Source organism: Neophocaena asiaeorientalis, unplaced genomic scaffold (genome assembly GCF_003031525.2).
Source record: "Neophocaena asiaeorientalis asiaeorientalis breed wild unplaced genomic scaffold, Neophocaena_asiaeorientalis_V1.1 scaffold92, whole genome shotgun sequence".
NCBI lineage: Eukaryota > Metazoa > Chordata > Mammalia > Artiodactyla > Phocoenidae > Neophocaena > Neophocaena asiaeorientalis.
Window position 1 is genome coordinate 3993643 of NW_020174057.1, and position 8023 is coordinate 4001665.

The 8023-nt window shown below is 35.6% G+C and overlaps 1 pseudogene; it reads right to left on the reverse strand.

The window, feature by feature from the left end:
• Positions 1 to 2995: 2995 nt before the first annotated feature.
• Positions 2996 to 3369, reverse strand: LOC112405838 (60S ribosomal protein L34 pseudogene; annotated as a pseudogene).
• Between the last annotated feature and the right edge of the window lie 4654 nt (positions 3370 to 8023).

Consider the following 8023-nt stretch of genomic DNA (forward strand, 5'->3'; position numbering starts at 1 on the left):
TTTTTTATGAGTGCACTTAGTAATAATGTAAGTATCTACTACTTATAGTATATCTAACAAATGCCAGGCACCGATTTAAACGTTGTATGCATACTATTTCATTTAATCCTCCCAACAGTTCTTTGAGGCTGACATTAGTTCCACTTTACAAATGGGGATTTGGGGCTTACAGAGGTTAAGTACTTTTACAAAGCTTCTAAGTGGGTAAACTGGAAGTTGAATGCAGGTCTGTGTGACTCCAACTACTGTTTATGAATCAGTATTCCTAGATTTAGATGTACTTTTGTTTTGGGGATGCTTGACATGCCCTGCTGAAAACAAGAGCCAGTTGCATTTAGATAAGTATATGCTTCTCACCCCCCTTCTCTGGCATACTGTATTGTATGTATCGTAGTTTATGTCACTAGGTTAGGCAGGGAAGACTTAGGATGCAGAAGTATATTGTGTGCTGGCACTTGAGAAATTTTGGAGTAGGCTGGAATCAGGTGCAACGGGGGAATATAGCCTCTTAGAGACACCTTAGAAAGACGAATAGGAATTGCACTCAATTTACCATTAGTAATTTAACAACAGGGGTGACTATTTGATGCTTATTAAAGTTGTAGATGGCTCTAGGTTAGGCGGAACTGCTCACATTTAAAAAAATAGGAATTATTTGCAGTTGAAAGCTGATGTAAATGAATTAGTGTTAAATGTGGTATATTTGTAAAGAAGCTTACTATTGTACATGGTTTTATGATGGATAGAAAAGCATCTGTGGAGTTACATGGTGGGTCAAGGTCATACTGCAACAGTCTGAGTAAGTCTTCTACATCAGGATTTGATATAGATTGGGATATATTCGGTTTTAAGAAGAAGGTGGAGAAATGAGAAGGAACTCAGAGGACAAAAAAAAAAAGTAATTACCAAAAATGAGTTGTAAACAAGTTTAAAGTTGTTAGATTTGTAATGGAGATTAGAACAAAGAGTATTAGTGACCATTCTCAAGGTTGAAGATTGAGAGCAAGCAGGAAAGGACTTAAGAGACAAATTTTATATGAAGTTTGAGGCTGACAGGAGTTAAGGATTAGGAGTATAGAAGATATAAAGTGAAAAGTAGAAGGTCCTTCCCAGTAATCAGTGCTAATAGTTTCTTGTGTATTTTTCCACAAAGTTTTAATGCATATATCCATTAACATTATACTATATGAATTTGATTTTTTTCACTTAATATAGTTTGGAGAGCTTTCAGTATCAGCACTTTCAGAACTGCCTCTTATTATTTGTTTATTTTTAATAACTACATTATATTTTATTATATGGATTATTAAAATTTAATCATTTCTCTATTGAAGGACATTTAGTTTGTTTCCAGTTTTGCTAATAAATAACACGGCAGTGAGCATGCTTGCTATACATATATAGGTGGTCCTTTAATGAATTTGTCCACTGGGTAATTTCCTAGCAGTGAGTGAGAGAGTATGCATATTTTTTGTATTTAGTTACACTCCCATAAACAATGAGAGTGTTGGTTTTGCAATATTCTTTCCACCAGTGAGTATTGTCAAAGAAAAAAAATTTTTTGTGGGCTTCCCTGGTGGTGCAGTGGTTGAGAGTCCACCTGCCGATGCAGGGGACACGGGTTCGTGCCCCGGTCCGGGAAGTTCCCACATGCCGCGGAGCAGCTGGGCCCGTGAGCCATGGCCGCTGAGCCTGTGCGTCCGGAGCCTGTGCTCCGCAACGGGAGAGGCCACAGCAGCGAGAGGCCTGCGTACCGCAAAAAAACCCCCAAAAAACAGTTTTTTGATTTTACTCAAATACCCTGAAAACCAGATTGGCAGTTTAGTCTTATAGTCTCTTGTTTAACTTAGAAAGTTAAAAAAGAAACAATGGAAAATAGAATAATGTAAATCTTGGAGTAGTTACATTAATTCTTTTTAATGTAATGAGAAGTATTGTGTGTTAAACTCAGGGGGTACTTTTATTGTGTCCTTACTAGGAAATTTGATGAATACCTCATTCTTTATAGGGCTCCCATCCTCAGAAAGGTTTCCTTTTCTCTCTTGTGGAGAAGATATGACATTATATCTACTGTATCTAATTGTGTCTATTGCTGCATAATAAACCATCCCCAAACTTTGGCTTAAAACCACCATCATTTTATTTGCTCTAGATTCTCTAGATCAACAGTTTGGGCTAGGCTAAGCTGAATGGTTCTGCTGGTCTCTCTTGGAGTTACTAATACAGCTGGAGTTATCTGTTGGTTTGATTGGGGTGATAGTCTAACAGCCTCTCTCATATTGTTGATAATATTCCTTGGGTCACATGTATCCAAGGTTATCCTGGGCTTGTGTGGTGACAGAAGAGTTTCCAGCAATGAGGGAGCATATCCCATTGTGCACTCTACTTGTATGTTATTTGCGACTCTGCCATCAGCCAAGGCAAGTCTCATTGCCAGAGCCCATGTGGGAGAGGATTACACGGGAGAATTGCAAGGGCATTAAAACATAGGTGTGATTCATTGAGAGTCATTACTGTAACAATCTACCACCACTTTCTTCTTCCTTGTATTGGTAAGTGTTACAAGAGAAGTATAAATAAGAGATATAACAGTTTAAAGTAGAGAAAGATTTCTTGTCTAAGGAAAGGTTTTATTGATGTCACTTAAGTTAGAAAGACTGATTCCATCAACAGTTGCAGACTGTTGATTTTCCAGATTTTTAATTTCTTCTACATATATTAACTGACATTTTTCTGTAAAGAACTTTTCAGTTTAAACCAGGGCGATTTGGTTGCCATGAATTTCAGCGTATACTGGATGGTCAGGATAAATGCTTAATTCTTTTTCTTTAATTATGAATTTTCAGAATAAGAATCGATACACTACTCTAGTAGTGATCAATGAGGCTTGCTTATTTGTCTTTTGACTTTCTCTTTCCTTGAGGAAAGAGAACTCACGGATTTTTTTTTTTTTTTGCCTTTTAATTTTTTAATTACTCAGAAAAACTTCATTTTTTTATTTAGCTTTCTGACTCTGTGCTTGTGCTTTCAACACTTTCACAACGATTTTATGTTCCTCAGTAAGGAAAGTGTGCTTGTTCCTGTCACGGACACATTTAAAACACACATGGAACCACCATAGGCCTGGCTGATATGTTTTTTCGTTTTAGACAACCTTGTAAGAGCTTTGGGTCTCACAGCACAAACTCCTCAAAGTTGGCCTGGGCACACGCCACATGTGGATTTTGGTGCTTTCTCAACCTTCTTGGTATAAAAGTAAACACCAGGGGTTTGGGACAGCCTGGTTTTGTTAGAGGCTGTATTGTAGGATAGCCTACAATGGTGTCTCAAACACTGGACCATCCTGAATGCCTCTAGATACCATCCCCGGAAGAGGAAGAAGCACTCATGGATTTTTAAATATATTTCATGAACTCAAGGATTTATATATATTTAGTGGGTTTCAGTCAATTGAAGTCAGTGTGGTTTTTTGGTATGCAAATTGTCCCAGCTTTACCTAGTAGAAGTGCCTTCAAGGTGACTTTTGTCATTTTGACAGGACCCTGTTAGTGTTTGATAACTTCCTTGCTTTGTGGCACAACATGTGCCAGGTTCATCTAGTAAAATTTCTCCTCCAGGCTGGAATCATGCATTTCTCCAAAGAGTCCTGGTTCCTTTTAATGGGGAATGCTATTTAAATACCACTGTCTGGGCACTTAGGGTTCTCATTGCTTCTGTGTTGTCATTGCTTTTAAGCATTTAAGATAAGAACTAGGAGATATATATATATATATATATATATATATATATATATATATATATAAAAAAAAGAAATATATATACACACACACACACACACACACACACATATGTACATATGGACAGATTTAAAAAGCAAAACGAGTTCAAATTAAAGTATTTTTTCCTTCTTTGAGTTTGTATTTTGAAATTTTATACTGAACATCTTGGCTCTTAACGTTAACATAATTATTTTTTCCTAAAAATATATATAACATAGCTTTAAAGTAACAATACTAATATTACTGTTAATAAGCTTACTGAATCAGTTTTACTAATGTTTTTTAGCAGTTCTTTTTGTCCTTATACTATAGCTCGCTAAGGCTATAAAGTCAAAACATTGTGTTCTTAAAACACTTGATATAATTATCTTCTTTGTGTGGCTATAGCATTAACTTGAGATTCAGTTAGGTTTAAAATTAAAAAAAAATTAAAAATTGTAACATGAAATTTAGCATTTTTATCATTTTAAAGTATAAAGTTTAGTGGCATTAAGTACATTCATATTGTTGTGCAACCATTACAACTATCTATTTCCAGAATGTTTTTATCATTCCCAAACTGAAATTCTGTACCATTAAACAACTCCTTATTCCCCCTATCCCAGCCTTTGGCAACCACTGTTTTGCTTTCTGTCTCTATGAATTTGATTATTCTAGGTGCTCATATTAGTGGAGTCATACATATTGGTCCTTCTGTGTCTGGCTTATTTCACTTAGACTAATGCTTCCTGGGTTCATCCATGTTGTAGCATGTATTAGAATTTCCTTCCTTTGAAAGGCTGAATAATATTCTACTGTATGCATATACCACATTTTGTTTATCCATACATCTATCGGTAGACATTTGGGTCGTTTCCACCCTTTAGCTATTGTGAATGCTGCGATGAACATTGGTGTACAGATATCAATTCGAGTTCAGTTAGACTTAAGCTGAAGTTTTAAATAAATGAGGATTATTATTAACTAAGCTAGAGAACATAGGAGGAAAAGAAAACTTTTTCCCTGGGGTGGTAAAGGGTTGAGATAAGTGGTTTGATTTTGGAAATGATTCATTTGAGGTGCTTTAGGAAATCAATTAGTCTCTCTTTTATAGTCCAGGTGAGAGATGATGAAGTCTTGAACTGAGTTAATGGCAAAGGAGATGAAGAAAGGATAGATTCAAAATTTATGTTGGTGATTCAATTAACTTGGTGATTGGATGTGAAAGTTGAGAAAGAGGGGAGTTAAGGGTAATGCTTTGGATTTAAACAAGATGGGTATGTGATGTTTCTGTAAGTTCAGGTAGAGAATGCAGATGGATAAAAGGTTTATGAGAACAGATAATGAATTTGGTTTTGAATAAAATGACTGTAGTGTGCTTTCACGGCACTCTGGTAGAGATATTTAGCAGGAAAGGAAAATATGAATTTGAAGTTCAGCAGAGATCTGGATTAGATTTAGAATTTTATTTTTGTCTGCATTGGGGGATAAGTAAAGTTAAGGGAATAAGTGAGATCACCTAACAGTGTATGGTAAGCTAAGAGGTTGAACATGAAAATTCCCTGGAAGCCCTGGAATGCTTTCCATGAGATAAGAAACTTGTCATTTGCAAATATACCTTTTCAGTTCATCTGTATGTGCAAAGTTCTTAGTTCTTAATAGTAAGAAAGAGGTAGTGAGGGCCCTAAGAAATCTTTGATTATTCATTTATAGTACAAGGATCAGGTAATGTATTTAAAGCACCCTTCTTTTTTTTTTTTGATAGATTTATTTGTTTTATTTTTGGCTGCATTGGGTCTTCATTGTTGTGCACGGGCTTTCTCTAGTCGCGGTGAGTGGAGCCTACTTTTCATCATGGTGTGTGAGCTTCTCATCGCTGTGGCTTCTCTTTTTGCGGAGCGCGGGCTCTAGGTGCGCCGGCTTCAGTATTTGTGGCACGTGGGCTCAGTAGTTGGGGCTTGTGGGCTCCAGAGCGCAGGCTCAGTAGTTGTGGCATGCAGGCTTAGTTGCTCCAGGGCATGTGGAGTCTTCCCAGACCAGGGCTCAAACCCGTGTCCCCTGCATTGGCAGGCGGATTCTTAACCACTGTGCCACCAGGGAAGTCCCAAAAACACCCTTCTTAAGGTTTGAATATAATAGATGGCTTTTCAAACTTCTTGAATTTGTGAAAATTTTCCTAATTGGTCTTTATGGTGGGAGGAGGGGGAAACAGTGACAAAATCAATGCTGAAATTTACATTTTATAAGAAATCCTTGTCGATGTCTTGTAAGTCTCCAAGGTTTTGAGGTTGTATGTCATTTAATTTCTTATACTTGTATCCTTTCCAGTTTCAGAAATAATTTTGCTAAGTATAAGGTGTGTTTAGTATCTTACAACAATTTTTTTTCAAAGATTTTCGTAAAAGCAATATTTTATTTCTAGTCAACTCACCTTTTTCTGGCAATTAATGTGTTACTAACTCAGCTTCTGCTGGTTTGCATTGTTCCCAGTCTAGTTTCAGCTAGAGTGGTATGGGTTGTGCATTTGCTTATTAAGCATTTACTATATCTCTTCTGTGTGCAAAGACTAGTTATCCTTTTAATTGGTTTTAGTGCTTTGAAGATAGGTATGATTTAGAGATGAGGTTCTTTATTTTTAGTAGCAATTAGGTTGTAAAACTGAGTTATGTTCTCAATGAAATTATTGCTCTCTTCCTGCTTGACCTTCTCTGTAGTGAAGTCATATGTAGGGGGAGAGTTATATGTAGGAAGAATATGTTGAGTTTGGAAGCTCTGACTCAGTATATCAGCAGATATTAGAAAAACTTCTGTTATTCATCTATAAAATAGGTGTTTTTTATATGCTGCTAGATGTTTGTTTTGATTGTTTTTCTTTGCTATTAGATTTTCAGTCATAATTGGAAGACATAGCTATTGGTTGCTTTGGATTACAGCAGTGTAGTTATGATTCTCACAAGTAGATTTTTAAAGTTGTATTTAATAAACAACTAGTCTGAAATAGATAAAATGCATTTTAAAGAAACTTCATGTTGTTAAAACTCCTTTGATAGTGATACTACCTTTTAAGGTATTGTGTACAGTAAATAGTAACTTTTTTTTTCCCGGTTAAGTGCTGTTCTTTATTCAAAAACTTGTATGTGATTGTTGAAAGTAGTTTTTGGAGAGATTAATGCTGCTTTATGTTGATCTTATAGTTGTTGGTAGTAGGAATGTATTTTTATATTAGCAACAACCTAAGGTAGCCAAATATATTGCAGGCATCTATTCTTATTTGGTTGAAATAAATACTTTGAATACCATATAACCTTTTCCCCCCATGTTTTCAAATTTTGACCTGTTTGGCTGACACCACTAAGCATTAATAATAGGTGTTTGAGAACTCTAATCATTTGGATCTTTTGCTAGCCCAAATATTTTTTAATTAAAAAAAATCTGAAAATTAAAAAAAAATATGACCACACTAATAAAAATTTTTGAGAGGAGATGGGTAGGTGGTTAACTAAATCATCAGCACAAATCTTATTCTTTCAGCAACATAGAGGAAAAGTAGTAATAAAAAATAGCCCTGACGTAAAACACATCAGTCTTCTGTGACCTTTCAATCTGTGTTTATATCTTTGCATAACTGAAATCATAATATATCCAAACTTTGTATTTTGCCTGTCTTACAAATTCAACATTATATCACATGTGTTATAATTTCTTTGCACAATCTTCACCCTTGTCACTTTTAAAAACAATTTAAAAAATTAAAAAAAATTTTTGGCTGTGCAGCGTGGCATGTGGGACCCTAGTTTCTTCACCAGGGATTGAACCTATGCCCCCTGCAGTGGAAGTGTGGAGTCTTAACCACTGGACTGACAGGGAAGTCCCCCATCCTTGTCATTTTTAATTGTCAGTTTTGTTGAGTTGGGTATGTCACAATTTAGTTAACCTGTTCTTTGTTTTAAACATAGTTTGCTTGTAATTTTTCACTTAAAATTTTTAAGAATTATATGTTTCAGGTGTATAGCATTATGATTTGACATCTGTGTACACTACAAAGTGATCACCACCACAAGTCTAGTTGCTGCCCATCACCATACAGTTGACCCCCTTTCCCCATTTTGCCCACTTCCCAACCCCCTTTCCTTCTGGTAACCACTAATCTGTTCTCTGTATCTGTGAGTTTGTTTTATTTTATTTGTTCTTTTTTTTTTTTTTTTTAGATTCTGTGTATGAGCAAAATCATATGGTATTTGTTTTTCTCTGTCTGACTTATTTCA